We start from the raw sequence: 17,377 nt of genomic DNA on the forward strand, positions 1-17,377 counted from the left end.
AGAGCTCTCTCTCTCCTTCAGGCCTCTTCTCCAAGCTGAAGAGTCCTATCCTCATAGGGGAATTGTTCCATCCCCTTTATCATTTTGGCCACCCTTTTCAAATTCCGCTACATCTTTGAGATGCAGTGACCAGAACTGCACACAGTATTCAAGGTGCAGAAGCACCATGGAATAAAAAGGCATGATATTCTGTTTTATTCTCCATTCCTTTCCTAATAATCCCTAGCATTCTATTTGCTTTCTTGGCTGCTGCACACCGAGCAGAAGATTTCGATATAACAATGACACTTGGATCCTTTTCCTGAGAGGTGGTGACTCCTAATATGGAACCTTGCATTGTGATGTTTAACTTGGGTTACTCTTCCCTAACGGCAACAAATTTAATTTGCCATTTTCATGCCCAGCCTCCAGTTTTGCAAGGTGGGTCTTGTGATTTAACACCTTTGAATAAATTGTGTGTCATTGGCAAATTTGATCACCTCACTACTTGTTCCCATTTCAAGGTCATGTATAAATATATTAAAAAGCAGCAATTCCAGAACAGATCCCTGGGGCACGCCACTATTCACCTTTCTCCATTAGGAAACTTGACCATTTAGCCCAACTCTTGTTTTCTCTCTTAACCAGTTGGCTTTCTATAATAGAACCTTGCCCCTTATCCCATGACTTTTTAATTGCCGTCTCTCATGAAGGACTTTGTGAAATGTTTTCTGGAAATCCAGATACGGTATTAACTAGCTCACGTTTATTCACACCCTTAAAAAAAAAAACGTGCAAATTGGTGAGGCAAGACTTCCCTTGGCTAAATCCATGTTGGCTTTGTCCCATTAAACTATGCCTATCCATAATGTTCAATTTTGTTCTTTATTATAGTTTCTACCATTTTTGCCTGGCATAGACATCAAACTTACTGGCCTGTAGTTTCCTGGATCACCCCTTGATCCCTTTGTAAAAATTGCGTTACATTAGCAACCTTCCAGTCTTCAGGTACTACAGACGATATTAATGAGTTCACAAAATTCCCAAAAGCAGGTCCACAATTTAATTTTTCAGCTCTTTCAGCACATTTGGGATCTTTGCAAGATCTAGGGTTTTACACCTTAAGGATTATTGCAACATTTGAGATCTTTCATCTGAAAGATCTTAACTGTTTTAGTTTGCATATAGTCCATGATGGAACAGTATTGGTATGGATACCAATGTTTTTTAAACCGGCAACAGTTACAAAATAAGAACTGTTAATAAATACCACTCATGAAAACTATTTGAACTTTTTTTTTTTAAATTTACTATTTATTAATTTTTTCAATGCTAACATACATTGATGGAAAAAAAAAAAGGCATAATACAGAAATCTATAAATTCCCTCATAACTATAATTATAAACACACATTTAATATGCCTTCATTACAAGCCCTCAATACTGGGAGATCCATCACAAGGGGGCGACTTTCTTACACAAAGAAATAATTAAATTTAAATGTAATCGCTATCAAGAGGGGCAATATTACTACCTAGGGTGGTCTAGTTCCTAATACAAGGTCAAACAATTGCCGGTTTAAAAAACTTTTAACATCTGCCATTTCTGCTTCTTTATCATTAAGAAATTGTTTTAATTGGGAGGGCAAAAAGAAAGTGTATGTGACATCTCTAAATTTTAACAATACATTTACAAGGAAGTTTAATAAAAACTTGTGCTCCCATTTTCAGAACCCTGGGCTTTAATTCCAGAAACTCCTCTCTTTTAAATTGCGTCTCCCTAGCCAAGTCTGGAAAAACCTGAACTCTAAGTCCAAGAAAAAGTTCCCGCTGGCTTTGGAAATATGCTTTTAAAACCCCGTCTCTATCCGAATCGAGAAGAAAAGTTATTATCAATGTTGCAGGTTGTGGTGTTTCTTCCGCAGAGGTTTCAAGAATCTCAGTCAAGTTTAAATGGACAGGAGAAAGCTGTTGTATTTCAGTATTTCCCCTGGATATTTTTTTCCTTACAGGTAGATAGCATATCCTTGAAATAGGTGGCAGAATTTCTTTTATCTTCAAGTTATCCACCGCATATTGTTTCCATAATTCAGTTTGTGGTGGTGTCAGTTTCTTGGGAAAATTAATTAATCTCAGATTTTTCCCTCTTTGCTGGTTTTCTAAATTTTCTTAGCAGAAACAGATTATCTTTTGCCATTTCATGATATTGATCTACATCAGTTCTGACAACATTCATTTCTTTTAGTTTCCAATTGTTTTTCTTTGATTTTCTTTGAGTATTCATTTAACCCATTTTATTGGTAACAATTTCTAGCTGTGTGGTCAGATTTTTATTAACAGTTTCTATAGCAAACCAAATAGATTGAAGGGTAAACTGTTCTGGTCTTACCAGCTGCTGTGATTCATATGACTTCTCCTGATTAGATGCATCTTCTTCAAGTTGCCATTCCAATAGTTCTTCCAGCGATTGTTTTTCTCCTTGTAGGACTCCTTCCCCTTCCACCCCGACAGTTACCGGCTGCTGCAGTTCCTCCGGAGCTCCCTTCGTATACTGTGCAGATTCCTCCCTGGTGCCTTCCGAGGTCCTTTCCGTCAGGACCCGGGTAGCTGTCCTACCGACTGCTGGGTTTTCGGGTGCCGTCCGTTCTGCCGGGGACAAAGATGTTAATGAGTCTGGGAAGCTGTCTGCTGTTGCTGCGCCTCCACGATCAGCTTCCAGCGACTCTTCTCCCGGTTCTTCTGTCCTTCTTAATACATGGGTGTCCATTGGCCCTCGGTATGGTCCCGGCGTAGAGGCTTCTAAATTCAGCCTCTCGCGGGCCTTCCGCTTCCTGCCAGAGTGCGGCATCGAACAAGGAAAATCTGAGGTAAGAGGAGAGTCGGAGTGCGTCCTGCCTCTAGCGCTCCCATTTTGGATCTGCTTTTTTTTAAAAATATTAACTTGCCTTATGGGTAGTTTCTGCTGGTTTAGAATATATTTAAAATGCTTTTGTAAGAAATTTGTACAATGTTTTGTCTATAATAGTGATTTATATATTTAACTTTTGCTAAATAAGTAATAGAATTGTACAGTTTCCATAGCTGCTCAATTAGTTGGTTGTGAACAGTACAGCAGTCTCTTGTTTGTGGTAGTATTTTGGTTAATATATATTTATTCTTAACTAGTCATCTCAGTGCACAAGGATAGCTTAGAAGTCCTTCCTTTGACTTAACCCTACTCTCAGGATCATCTAGGACTTGAGCAACTAAATATAGTTGCTCAGTAGGGTTAGATTCTTATTATGTCAAGTCTTCTCCTAACTTCAGAAGGTTGAAAGCTCTATTAAAGGTCAGTTGTGTCTTTATAGAAAAGTATTTCTGTTTTTCGGGGGGGGGGGGGGGGGGGCAGGAGAGAAAACCAAGGCAATAATTCCAAAAACATCTCACTTACCCTCACAGCACAGCCCTCTACCTTGAAATTGGCCTTTTTTTTTTTTTTTTTTTTTAAATAAAGTCCCAAGGCCAAGGCCTTTCTATGCAACTATTAAAAAAGGCCGATTTCAAGACACCCAGTAAAATTATAGATTTAAAGCTGATCTGCTCTTCTTCCCTTTGGCATACCAGTAAAGAAGAGACTTTATTGGAGGGTCTTAAAGTGGTTCAGGGAATCTTCCATCAATTTGAGCCAGTGCAGCCACTCTATTATCCCATCTATGCCTGACCCAGTCACAGATAGATCAATTATAATCTATATTCCTTCCTCTGAAATGATTGCAAGATATTTAAAGGAAGTAGGATGCTCCCATGTCCCTCGTGCTTACCCTATCTCCTTCCCATCAATCAACCTTCCCAGAGGGCCTGTATCAGGGAACAGCCATCTCTGCTGATAATGGAACAGATGTTTCTGAATTCTCTCCCCATCTGCTACTGGGCGGCAGAGAGGAGACAGAAGAGGGCAGGTGTACTCCGAGGAAGGACATTTCAATTTTAAAGTAGCACTATGGTCTGCACATTATTTTTTCTATTTAAATAATTTAGTAGGCTGTTAGGAACACACTCAGGGTGTTCTATTTATCTCAGAGAATATACTAACAGGCTTATTTACTAAGCTGCCTTAAAATGTTTAGAATACTATTCTCTAATGCCTTTTAGTGAATAGCATATTAGAATGCTGCAATTGCACACTTTAAATGCAAAAAAAACAAACCAAAAAAACAACCCTTGATATCTCTAGAGGTGTAGTTAAGAGTCACTTCATTTTTCATAAGAACTCTTAACAAGTATGCTGAACATGAAATATTAAGTCAATAAATTTAGGTTTTTCTTATGCAATTTGTTTTACTGCTTATCAAGGCAGTTTACATTAAACATGTTACAAAATGTTTCCTATTAGAAAAGCCACTGAAAAATAAATCAGAACAAGATATCAAAATGGTTAATGGTGGCATAAGTGCACATTTATGCCATCATGGATATCTGAGCTCTTGTAGGACATCGATGGCGCCAGTGTCAGCGTTACATGGATGGCGTCAGATAGCTACTAATCAAAGCACACATCCAGTTTAAGTTACTGGTATTAACATTTCATGCTCTTTGAGAGTTGGGCCCAGAATATTTGAGCAGGAAGCTGTCATGATATACATAAAATCAGCAGTTGAGATCTCAAACAAGCAGCATTGTTAGCTTTACCTACTTTTAGAGATGTGAGATTATGATCTAGGACATTTTCATCAGCAGCCCTTATACTATGCAACTCCTTGCTGGTAGATATTAGACCGAACGAGACTACTTAATCTTTCAGCAAAAAGGTTAAGACTCGCATTTTCCTTAATGTATAGGGCTAGGTGTTTGCTTTCAGGTGAGTAAGAAATGTGTATAGCAAATGTACTATATGTTATTGATAGGCAGGATAAGTGTTAAGGTTGGGATGTAAGAAGTTGGACACTGAATTGGGTTTATGAAGTGTAGATAAATATAGCTGACAAAATGGTTATTGTTTTATAATTGTGCAATTTTTCTGTACACCGCCTTGGGGAGGTAATTAAGAAATTTTAAATAAACTCCAAGATGAGTAGAGAAGGGAAATTCCCCCACCGCCTATGGTTAAAGCTAGCCTTGCTAAAAAGGAGTAGAGAAACAATTTCAGCATGCTGCGCCTGGTCTCAGAATAGACACAGAGCCATCATTACTGAATAATTTACCCACGAGTATCGGAGCAGCACAACCCACCCCCTCACTAAAGTTCATAATGATAGCTTGCCAAAAGAGGGAGCAAATGTAGAGCTGTTCTTGGAAAAATCTAATTCAGACTTTTAACAATTACTTGCAGTTTAGAACAATTGCAGCTTGTCCTGTTTGTGCTCAGGAGCTATGAAGAATAAAAATTATAGCAGGCGCAAAATCCCTAGAGTGAATTGTCCTGAAAGCTTTTAATTGTGTGCTTCCCCCAAGAGACTAACAATTCTCCTCTAGTAATTGGAGGAAAGAGCTTCTACTGCCAGATGAGTAGGGAGATGTCTAGACCTGCAGGCTGTATCAAAATAAGATCCACAGAGTTGACTGTGTGTCCTGCCCTGTGACTAACAGCTCATTGATTAAGGAATATATATTTTTAATACATACATTTAGTTACTGCATAGGAAATACAACATGGGATGATTCTCTGAGCAGCTGCCATCATTGGATAAATGCCTTTCTATTGTACAATGATGGCTCCTGGGGGAAATAAAAGGTTTATTCATTTTAGTCTAGTGACTTACCACAGGAACCTGAAAGCCTGACCTTTCATCTCACCAAGGCCCTGTTATAATAAGGTGAGCTCATGTTTGTGTGAAGTTTACTCTACATTTAACAAGGAGCCCGTGCAATACAGTGCACGCGGCACTGTAGAATAAGGGGATTAGCACGTCCAAAACATGCATCCACCCCCCTCCGCAAAACTAATAGCCTCAACATGCATTTGCATGTGATGAGCGTTAACTATTCTTTACAGATAAAAAAAGGGGCACCCGACCCGCACATTTTTACATTCAAAAATTAACACCTACCTAGATCAGGCATTAATTTCTGAGCAGCCCAATAAAAGTGTACAGAAAAGCAGAAAATACTGCTTTTCTATATTTCCTCCAACTTAATATCATGGCAATATTAAGTCAGAGGAACCAAAAAAGGTTTAAAAAAATAAAAAAGTTAAGAGTGTGCCACAGTCAGGTTAGGAAAATGGGATGCTCATTAAATTGAGCACAACCCCTCATTTAAAAATCTGATTGTGTGCCCAGGAGAGCAGTTACTCACCAAGTGCTCGTTTTCCGGGCTGATTTGTTACATTGGCCCCAAAAGGTATATACACAAATTATGCTCCTTTATGCAAATCCCATGTTAAATCAGAGCATTAACTATTACTCCAACATAAAAGGTGTTTAGGATTAACTCATGTTTAACACTGGAAATTAAACTTCTGTTCAGAGGCTGAACCTAGAGTTCATAGGCATTTATGAGCCTATCATGCTTTCTGCACACTGGGTGCAGAACTTGATTTATACATATAAATCATGTTTTTATACTAAGTATGTGGGCGCACATTTTTTGATTAACAGCATACTATTACTTACTGCATTAGGAGTTACGTTTAGCACTGAACTTCTGTTTTGCTTGCGTATTACTTCGTTGAGGCCCTAAACTTAACTTTTGAAGTTAAAATGATCAGACACTTGGGAATGTACAAAAAACCCAACACAAAATCCTAAGGGCCAGATTTTGTAATCTACGTGCGGGCAACCTGGCGCGCACAAATCTACGCCTGATTTTATAACATGCGCGCGCAGCCGCACACGTTATAAAATCCAGGGTCTGCACACGCAGCCGCGCACACGTTATAAAATCCAGGGTCTGCACGCACAAGAGGGTGCACGCACTGAGCCCTAGGGGAGCCCAGATGGCTTTCCCCATTCCCTCCAAGGCCGTTCCGAAATCGGAGTGGCCTCTGAGGGAACTTTCATTCCGCCCTCCCCCCTTTGTTGGATTATTTACATCTGCCTCCGGGCAGGCGTAGGTTGCGCGCGGCGGCCGAGTGCCGGCTCGCGATCCCCGGGCCCAGCACCCCCTCCCCACCCATTTTTGAGCTCCGAGACATACGCGCGTCCTGGGGCTTGCGCATGCCACCGAGCCTAAGCAAAATAGGCTCAGCGCGCGCAGGAGGGTTTTAAAAGGGTTACGTGCGTATATTACATGCGTAACCCTTTTAAAATCCGCCCCTAAGTTTATACTGTGTCACCTTCTGATCACCTATTAGCAACCCCTCAGGCCCACCTTCACGCTCATTGGAAAGTCACATGTATTTTCTGGTAATGCCACCTTTTGTTCATTCTGTTCTGACTTAAGGGAGACAGTTCTGGAAAGCTCTTAGAAACCAAATGTAAACTGACAAAGTACTACTACAAATTACATCAGCTAGGATGCCCTCCCTCTGTCCACTTTGCTTTTCATTTCTTCGTAAGACCGACTTCCTGATAAGATGCTTCTTATTGATCCATAGTGAGTCTCACACATGGGATGAAGCCCTAGAGACAAACATGGAAACCCCTCCCTCCAGATGATTGCAATGAGCCCACATGAACTGCGAGTACAACCTTTCAAATGCAGACTTGGGGAATTTTGCCCTCTTGCATCTCCAGTGCCATTGTTTTTATATAAAAAAAATGCACATCATACATTCATATCTATACTGTCACATTACACAAACACATGGCTCTTATAAAATCTGCAGCGTTCTACTCCACTTAGTTACTCATGAGATGACAAGAGGATGCCTTGATCTTTTTCCTGAATTTCAGATAATTTGCTTCACACCTGGATTCATTTGGAATAGAATGGGCCAGCGACAGAGCTCTTTCTATTTTGCATTTCTTGCAACACAGGCATCTGGAGAAGAAGCCAGCAGCAGTTTGAGACTGGGAGTGGTAATGGCTGTGTTGGGTAAAGCACGTTCCCATGCTGGTGGAAGCAAACTCCTTCAGCATCTTCTCCTGCCAGGAGATGCCATCTCTACAGCTGTTCTTATGTTACAAAAGCAGACAGATACTCTCAACACAGTAATGCTAATCCCAAAGAATTGGCTGTAAAGGCTGCAGCTTTATTGGTTTAACAATAAAACAAACACATACAAACATGTACCTGAGCTGTGGTTATGGACACTGGGGCTATGCCCCCAAGTCTTCACCACCTGCCGTGACAGCCAACCAAGGCAGCAATCTTCACACCGGCCACCTGCCTTAGTATCAAGCAAGGGGGCCACCTGTCCAGGTATAACCATACCCCCTCCAATTCTGCCATAGAGGCATTCCCTTGGCAGCTGACAACTGGCCTGTTATTGTGATGCAACACTTACACCACTCATTGGAGCTTGCCATCAGCTCAGGTACCTGTCTTTGAGACAATATCTGCTAACATTGTATACTGCTTGTCAGGCACAGCTGAATGTGTACATGATGAAGCAGATGTGGAATCTTAACATCTACTAACTGGCTAAACACAAGTACTTAAACCCATATGCAAAATGTAAAAGCACAATATTATAGAAAACGTACATGTCATGAATCCTTTTTGAACAGGGTAGGAGAGTGGGAAGAGAAGGAGCAGGCAAGAGAGAAAGCATGGTGCATCCAACCCTGCATTTAAAGATCCATGCCACCATCTGAGGCTGTGAAAGAGAGCCTAGTCAGCCTCGGGCCTGCCGTGGGAGAAGGGGGTCCCAGGTTAGTCATGGGCTTCCGTGCACAAGCCTGTGTATTTCTTGGTTTAAAGAGACTGTGGCATGTTTGTTTAAAATGGAGAAGACAGCTACAAGGAATAAGTGTTGAAAAGTTTAAATGGATTTGGTTAGCTGTTGGAACTTATATGGCAAGTTAAGACTTAAAAAAAAAACAAAAACACACAAATTCTTTGAAAAGTTAATGTTCCATTTCCAACAAATTTAACATATGCAATACAGTTTGGATTTTCCAACATCTATTGTGCAAGTTTCATCTGTTTTTGATTACTTTTCAAGTGTAATACTTTCCGTGTGAGCTCAAACAGGCACAGAAAACCACACTCGGTTCAGGGATTTTTGATAAATATGAAGCCAAAGAAGCCATTCCATTCTCCTCACTGCAGTGATGCAGAAATACTGCTGCTGGGGCCGATCATTGGGAACAGAAAAAACCCAGAACATAAGGGAGCCAACACTGACCAATGATCACCCACAGCTTTGCACTGGCTAGCAGGGGGTGGGAAAAGGAGAATTTATAGGAGTAAAGTGAGCAGAATTAGGAGTCACATAGCTACTTAGGGTGTGTGTAAAAAAAAAAAAAAAAAAAAAAAGGCTGGTTACTAGCATGTATGAGAGCATGCCAGAAACCAGGAGCAAAACAAAACATCCTCAATAAACTTAAAATCTGGATGAGATAAAAATGTTTAACAGTGTACTGAATGAAAAGAGATCAGTGGATATTAGGATCGGTGCAGATAACCATCACAGGACTCTTCCCTTATTTGGTTGGTTTCTTTTGCAAAGCCAGGAAGCCGTGATCATGCCCAGTTAGCATGATTTGGGAGAGTCCTAAAATCAGGGACATGTCTCCTTTTATGGAGACATCTTTCAGTTCCTTTAGTGTACAGGAACCTGGGGCGACAAATCCCTAATGGAATTTGCTTTAAAGAAGGCCAACCAGAAGATAAGAATGCAGTTTGTAAATATTTGCTGTTTGAGGCTAGCTTACACAGAAAAGCTGAAAAAGGAGCAAGGGGGAGAATGCTGTTAATGCAGATAGGAATTTATAAACCAAACTGAAAGATTGCCTGACCTAGGACCAGCTGCAGACACCGCAGGATTCTGACCTAGCCAATATTACAATCTGTTCACATCTCCTCTAGCGATGTCACCAAATAAAACACAAAATGCCTAGTCTGACCAATTCTTCCACAACTTCCAGCTCAGATGACAAAACTTTAAAACTATTTTGCAGATAAGGTAGGAAACCCAGATTGTGTATTTTATTAAATTATTTCAATTATCCAAGGATACCAGTTAAAAGAACACATCCTAAGCTTTGAAGTCCATTTTCTCTGTGCAGAAATTCAAGGTAATGAAGAGGCAGATTTTAACCTGATAAGTAAATGTGGCTACAGCAGTCATACCTAGAAGGTCTGCTTATACCAGTTGTAATTTGTAAAAAGGAGACTGTTCTATTGCTCAGGTCTTTGGGTGACAGACACACACTGTGCTACATATATGCTACTAGGCCTTTTCCCCCCCAGAGCTTTATGGTTTTAAACTAGTCAACTTATAAAATGCATAGAGATAAGGGATTCATGTCACCCATTTCTGTAGCTCAGGAGCCCATTCACAATGGAACCCCAGCTGTCAAACTTGCATAGGTCAATTACTACATCTGAAACACACATGCATTTTTATATCCTGCTTAAAAGGGGAAAAAAGTGGTATCTAAAAACACCAAATTTGAGCAAATATATATTCTTTGCTCAAAATGGGAATACAAATGATCCTACAGTTAAATATTAAAAAGCCAAACACATTATAAAACATACAAGTTATAAACAAGTAAATGTTTATGCTTGTTAGTGTATCAGATATGTTAAACTTGCACACAAGATTAAAAAAAAAAAAAATCCCCAAATATGTACCAGTAAGAACTATTATAAATAAATCAGCCAAAACCATCTGGGGAGGGGAAAAAAAAAAAAAAAAAAAAAAAAGAAGTCAAGGACCATGGAATGTGTAGAAACCATTTGCAGATTTCTCTGCAGTAGAAAGGCATTGCAAGCCTCCTTGATTTCCTGCAGTTCAAATTCCAAGAACCCTTATTCTGTAAGCACATCCTTTTGTTAAGAGCTACTATTTTATAAAACACTATCAACCTATAGACAATACTATGCAGCAGAAGATAAAGGTGTGCAGGTTGAGGGGGAGAGAGGAAGAAATCAAAAAGGAAAAACTATTTCCATGACGTGCTCACATCTCTGTTCTCTAAGCACTAGCCTATCCAGTTAACTCTTCCGGTATTGCACCTACAGCAAGAGTCACTGGGGTGGTCAGCCACAAAAGATTAAGAATGATCCATCCCAAGGAGTGGGAGTTTTCAGGTGGTTCTCCAGGGTATAAGACTGCTTTGCAAAGGAAAGGCGTAACAAAATCTCTTTAAAAAAAAAAAAAAAAAAAACCAAAACAAAAACAAAAACTAATTCTTTAATCCAATATGGAAAAAAAATTGATAAGAAATATCAACACTAACAGTCAAGACTCAAAAATAGTTACAACTCTAATTTATGAAAAAAGGCAGCAATGCAAATATTGCAGCCTGCCCTACAGCACTAACACACTTTCAGACTACTATACACTCCTAACAAAATACCTCATCTATCATACACAGAACCTCAAAATACAGACTAAGAGCATGATTGGCAACAGTGATCATAACATGATCAAATTTGAACTAATGACTGGAAGGGGGACAATATATAAACCTACAGCTCTAGCACTACATTTTCAAAAGGGAAACTTTAATAAAATGAGGAAAATAAGTTAGAAAAGACTGAAAGATGCAGCTGCAAAGGTTAAAAAGTGTACAATAGGTGTGAACATTTAGTTTTAAACAATCTTAGAAGTGCAGTCGAGATGTATTCCATGCATTAAAAGTTTTGCCTACCTTCCACCTATTACTGGCATGATTAAAAGGTGAGGTGAAAGAGGCTATTTTAGCCAAAAAAACATCCTTCAAAAGTTGGAAGAAGGATTCTTCTGAAGATAGGAAAAAGCATAAGCATTGTCAAGTTAAAGGTAAACCTTGATAAGACAGGCTAAGAAAATTTGAAATGAAGTTGGCCGAAGATGCAAAAGCTCATAAAACTTTAAAAAAAATATCCAAAGCAAGAAACCTGCTATTTATTTATTTATAGATTCTTTTATACCGCGGTACGTATAGACATACATCACCTCGGTTTACAGAGAAACAATAAATTTGCAACAGGCTTTACATGTAACAGTTTAAAAAACAGTAAAACATTTAACAGCAACAGGCTTTACAGAAACAAGGGTTTTAAAGATAAATATGCATATGCTAAGGAGTCTGTTGGACCATTAGATGACTGAGGGGTTAAAGGGGCTCTTAGGAAGATAAGGCCATTGCAGAAAGACTAAAATGAATTCTTTGCTTCTGTGTTTACTAAAGAGGATGTTGGGGAGATACCTGTTTCAGAGATGATTTTCAAGGGTGAGGAGTCAGATGAACTGAACCAAATCACTGTGAACCTGGAAGACGTAGTAGGCCAGATTGACAAACTAAAGAGTAGCAAATCACCTGGACAGGATGGTATGCATCCTAGGGTACTGAAAGAGCTCAAAAATGAAATTTCTGATCTATTAGTTCAAATTTGTAACCTATCATTAAAATCATCCATCGTACCTGAAGACTGGAGGGTGGCCAATGTAACCCCAATATTTAAAAAAAGGCTCCAGGGCGATTCGGGTAATTATAGACCAGTGAGCCTGACTTCAGTGCCGGGAAAAATAGTGGAAACTATTCTCAAGATCAAAATCTTAGAGCATATAGAAAGACATGGATTTACCCAAGGGAAGTCTTGCCTAACAAATCTGCTTCATTTTTTTGAAGGGGTTAATAAACATATGGATAAAGGTGAACCAGTAGATGTAGTGTATTTGGATTTTCAGAAGGCGTTTGACAAAGTCCCTCATGAGAGGCTTCTAAGAAAACTAAAAAGTAATGGGATAGGAGGCGATGACCTTTTGTGGATAACAAACTGGTTAAAAGACAGGAAACAGAGTAGGATTAAATGGTCAATTTTCTCAGTGGAAAAGGGTAAACAGTAGAGTGCCTCAGGGATCTGTACTTGGACCAGTGCTTTTCAATATAAATAATCTGGAAAGGAATACAAAGAGTGAGGTTATCAAATTTGCGGATGATACAACATTATTCAGAGTAGTTAAATCACAAGTGGATTGTGATACATTACAGTAGGACCTTGTGAGACTGGAAGATTGGGCATCCAAATGGCAGATGAAATTTAATGTTGACAAGTGCAGGGTGTTGCATATAGGGAAAAATAACCCTTGCTGTAGTTACACGATGTTAGGTTCCATATTAGGAACTACCACCCAGGAAAAAGATCTAGGCATCATAGTGGATAATACTTTAAAATAGTCGGCTCAGTGTGCTGCAGCAGTCAAAAAAAGCAAACAGAATGTTAGGAATTATTAGGAAGGGAATAGTTAATAAAATGGAAAATGTCATAATGCTTCTATATCGCTCCATGGTGAGACCGCACCTGGAATACTGTGTACAATTCTGGTTGCCACAACTCAAAAAAAATAGTTGCAATGGAGAAGGTACAGAGAAGGGCAACCAAAATGATAAAAAAGGGGATGGAACAGCTCCCCTATGAGGAAAGGCTGAAGAGGTTAGGGCTGTTCAGCTTGGAGACGAGACGGCTGAGGGGGGGGGATATGATAGAGGTCTTTAACGAGTAGATGTGACTTATTTACACTTTTGAATAATAGAAGGTCTAGGGGGCATTCCATGAAGTTAGCAAGTAGCACATTTATTATTATTATTATTATTTATTTCTTTTATATACCGACATTCAATCGAGATATCACATCGGTTTCCAGATAACCAAGAGAATAGGGCGTAGTCCGCCCTATTTTACATTATAACATGGTAACCAAAAAAAAAAAATAAAAATTATAACATATTATAACAGTGGTACATGGAACAAATGGTTATAGGATATAACAAAAGGTTATAGAAAATAACATATGTACATGAATGTGTTGTTGATAAAATAAATTTAGGATTAGGGACTTGTTGGTTAGGTAATTTAGGAATAGAGGTGGGGGGGATGAGGGAAGGGAGGGGGGAAGGTGGGGTGGGAGGAAGTAGCGGAGTGAGGGATTCAGGGGGGTGAGAAGACTTGAGTATGGGATGAGGTGTGTTGCGTTCGGGCAGGTTAAGGGTCGGGTGGGAAGGCTTTTAAAAACAGCCATGTTTTTAGGTGTTTTTTGAAGGTTTGCAGTGATGGTTCATTTCTGAGACACAATAAACACAATAACAACGCACAATAAAGCTCTGGAATTTGTTGCCAGAGGATGTGGTTAGTGCAGTTAGTATAGGTTTGGATAAGTTCTTGGAGGAGAAGTCCATTAACTGCTATTAAATCAAAGTTGACTTAGAGAATAGCCACTATTACTGGAATCAGTAGCATGGAATCTACTTAGGGTTTGGGTACTTGTTGCCTGGATTGGCCACTGTTGGAGATAGGATGCTGGGCTTGATGGACCCTTGGTCTGACCCAGTATGGAAATTTCTTATGTCCTTATGATTTACTAAGGTCCTAAGCAACCATAACATTGAAATTAAACATGCAGACAAAATAGAAATCCCAAGAAGCCAGACTACATGTAGTGCAATGGTGAAAAACTTGTAATGCATGTCCACTGGTACTGTAAAAAGAAAAAACAAAAAAAAACGACAGACATAGAAAGGCACTTTTCCTAAAGCAGACATATTCCAGTCATTAAGCTGAAAATAAAATTTCCAGATAAAAGCACTTTATTTCTCTCATGTGGGTGCCAGCCTTTTTTTCCCCACTTTTTTTCTGGTTAGAAAATTAATTCCTATTTAGTTTATTCTTTCTTGCTGTCTTCACTTCCTCCCCTATATCTTCCTCAGACATTGATCTCTCTTTACCTTTCATTTATCTTCTCTGCCTCTAGACACTTATAAGCTAGAGTTCACCCATCTTTATCCCCCTATCAACATTCCTCCTTTCACCTCACATGTTATCTATCATCTTTTTACTTCCCCACCACCCTAGTCTCACTTTCCCCAGCCCTGAGCTTACATCCCAGCCCCCAGTCTTCCATTCCATCTCATTTCTACCCCCTTCCTCTCTCCTGACAGCCCTCCAGATCAGCAATTCTCAACCGCTGTGTGGCAACATACCAGCGTGTCGCGACTCCTGGCGTCTCACTGCCCCAGTTATGCTTCCTTCCTCCCTTTTTCCTGCCAGTGGGAGTAGGAAGAAGGGAGGAAGCAGGGGATGGAGGCAGATCCAGGCAAACTGCTCAGTGAGAATGAAGCTAACTATCTTTCCTAGTCACAGGGTTGCCAGAAGCTTATTGAGGTTGATCGAGTGGAAACCACAAACTTTTTATGAAAAGCACATGGCCATTGAGGTCCTTGTTGATCTCTTGGGGGAAGAATGGAAAGGATATGTTGTGTGGATCAGTGGTGGAAGTGACAAGCAGGGCGTGCTGATCCCCGGGGGAGGCCGGCTGCTCCTCAGCAAGGTCATTCCCATTACTATCCCAGGAGAACACAAGCGCAAGTCTGTTCATAGCTGCATTGTTGATACCAACCTAAGGGTTCTCAACTTGGTTATCAGGAAACATGGTAAGGATATTCCTGGGCTGACTGACAGCATTGTCCCTCATCATCTCGGTCCCAAGAGGGCCAGCAGAATCCACAAGCTGTTCAACCTGTCCAAAGAGGACAATGTCCGGCAGTCTGTCGGGAGGAAGCCCCTGAACAAAGAAGGCAAGAAACCCAGATCCAAGGCTCTAAGATCTAGCACCTGGTGACTCCACGTGTCCCGCAGCACAAGTGTAGGTGCATCGCTCTGAAGAAGCAGCACACACAGAAGAACAAGGAGGCAACAGAGTATGCAAAACTTTTGGCCAAGTCAATGAAGGAAGCCAAAGAGAAATGCCAGGAGCATATTGTGAAAAGAAACAGATTATCCACATTCAGAGCCTCTACTTCCAAATCGGAGTCCAGCCAGAAATAAAATCTTATGGTATAGCACGATTAAATGAAATTTTTGTGATTAAAAAAAAAAGTTCTCATAGCCCACAGCAGAAGTAAAAAGACTAAGAGGGCATGGCCTGAAGAAGATGGAGGAGGAATTTCATGGCTGCCGGGGTGCCCAAAGGAGGAGATTGTTGCCACTAGTAGGGAAAGGAGTCTGTGTGTGAGAGAATGTGAGGAATGTGAGCAAGCAGGGCTGAAAATGAGCACAAAAGTGAACGCATGAGAGGAAAAAGCGTGTGCACATACCTCGCAGCCTGTCCCCACCCCAACTAATTGTCGAAATCTCAGGATGTCTGTAAATCAAAAGTTCCCAAGTATGTGCATAAAGTACTGGCAGCAGTGCGGGCCCAGACCAAAATGAAGCGCATCCGGCGATCAGGATGGAAAAAGCCAGAGTTAGCCCCCAGAGCTGATTGGATTCTTTGTTCTTGGGCTGCAGGGGATGGAGGAGGCTACTGCAGCTGCCTTTTATGCTGGGAAGGAGAAGGGGGTCGTGAGTGAGAGCGAGAGACTGGTTAGGGAGGTGATGTTTCTCTGTTAGAGAGAGGACTGGAGTGTATGAGAGACTGGTTGTGGGGTCTAAGGAAGAGGACCGTGAGGACAGAGCTCAAGAAGCCTCTGCTGCTTACTTTTGGTCTGCAAGGGAAAGGAGCAGCTGGAGAGGATAAGTAAAAGGTGGCTTTTTAAGTTAATTAAAATTGCAGTCAATAAAGAAAAATAATTTGTTTTATGTGATGTCTGCTGTTTTGAAATATGTTATTTGGACAATTTTTATTAATGAGTTTAATTGTTGGATGTTATTTTGTAAAGTTTGTTAGTATAGCTTTACAATTATTTCTGTGTGGGGGATCTATAGCAGCTTGACTTATTCTGTTTTCCTAATAGGAGGTGTATTAATATTTAGAGCCTGGTTTAATATTTGTAGTGTTGCCACTGTTAAGTGTGTTCCATAATGCAGGTGAAACTTTGTGTGGATTAGTTTATGTGCATTATTGCAAATCCTGGGAGTGTGTTAGGTGCTATATTTCTCTAGGTTTCTCTCTCCTTATTTATAATTTGTGGTCTTTCTGTACTTGAAGTTTGGTTTTGCATGTGTGATATTTTACTAGCATGTAGGCATTTATATTAGTCTTATTTGTTGTGTTTTCTCAATAGGACATGCATTAGTGTTAAATTGTTTTTTCATAAGAAGGGATATTGCACCTGGTAGTAGAGGGAGTTTGTTTTGCTTTTACTGAGATGTCACCAGACTATCATTTTTGTATGGTGAGTTGTGTGCACCCACTGTTGGAGGTCGAGACAGTTCCTGTGGATGCAGAATGTATGTTTACGTTTAGCTCCGTGACTGTCACATATTAAAACTTGTCATGCATGTGAGAACCATCTGTCAGGTGTCCCAGCCAAAAAAAAAAAAAAAAAAAAAAAAAAAAAGAGGTTGAGAACCACTGTTCCAGATGCTTCACACCACCTGTCAAGTTTTCATCTCCAGCCATCTAACATCTCCCATCCCTACCCCCATACTCCCTCCCAGATAG

The 17,377-nt window shown here is 40.2% G+C and overlaps 1 protein-coding gene and 1 pseudogene across 2 annotated transcripts in view; one reads left to right on the forward strand and one right to left on the reverse strand.

Annotated features, from left to right (window-relative positions):
• The window catches only part of PPP1R14A (protein phosphatase 1 regulatory inhibitor subunit 14A), a 62,210-nt gene that overhangs the window by 41,241 nt on the left and 3,592 nt on the right, over positions 1-17,377 (reverse strand). The gene's annotated exons all lie outside the window — the stretch shown is intronic.
• On the forward strand, positions 7,827-15,819 carry LOC115073063 (annotated as a pseudogene).

The sequence above is a fragment of the Rhinatrema bivittatum genome, chromosome 11 (assembly GCF_901001135.1).
Source record: "Rhinatrema bivittatum chromosome 11, aRhiBiv1.1, whole genome shotgun sequence".
NCBI classification, from domain to species: domain Eukaryota; kingdom Metazoa; phylum Chordata; class Amphibia; order Gymnophiona; family Rhinatrematidae; genus Rhinatrema; species Rhinatrema bivittatum.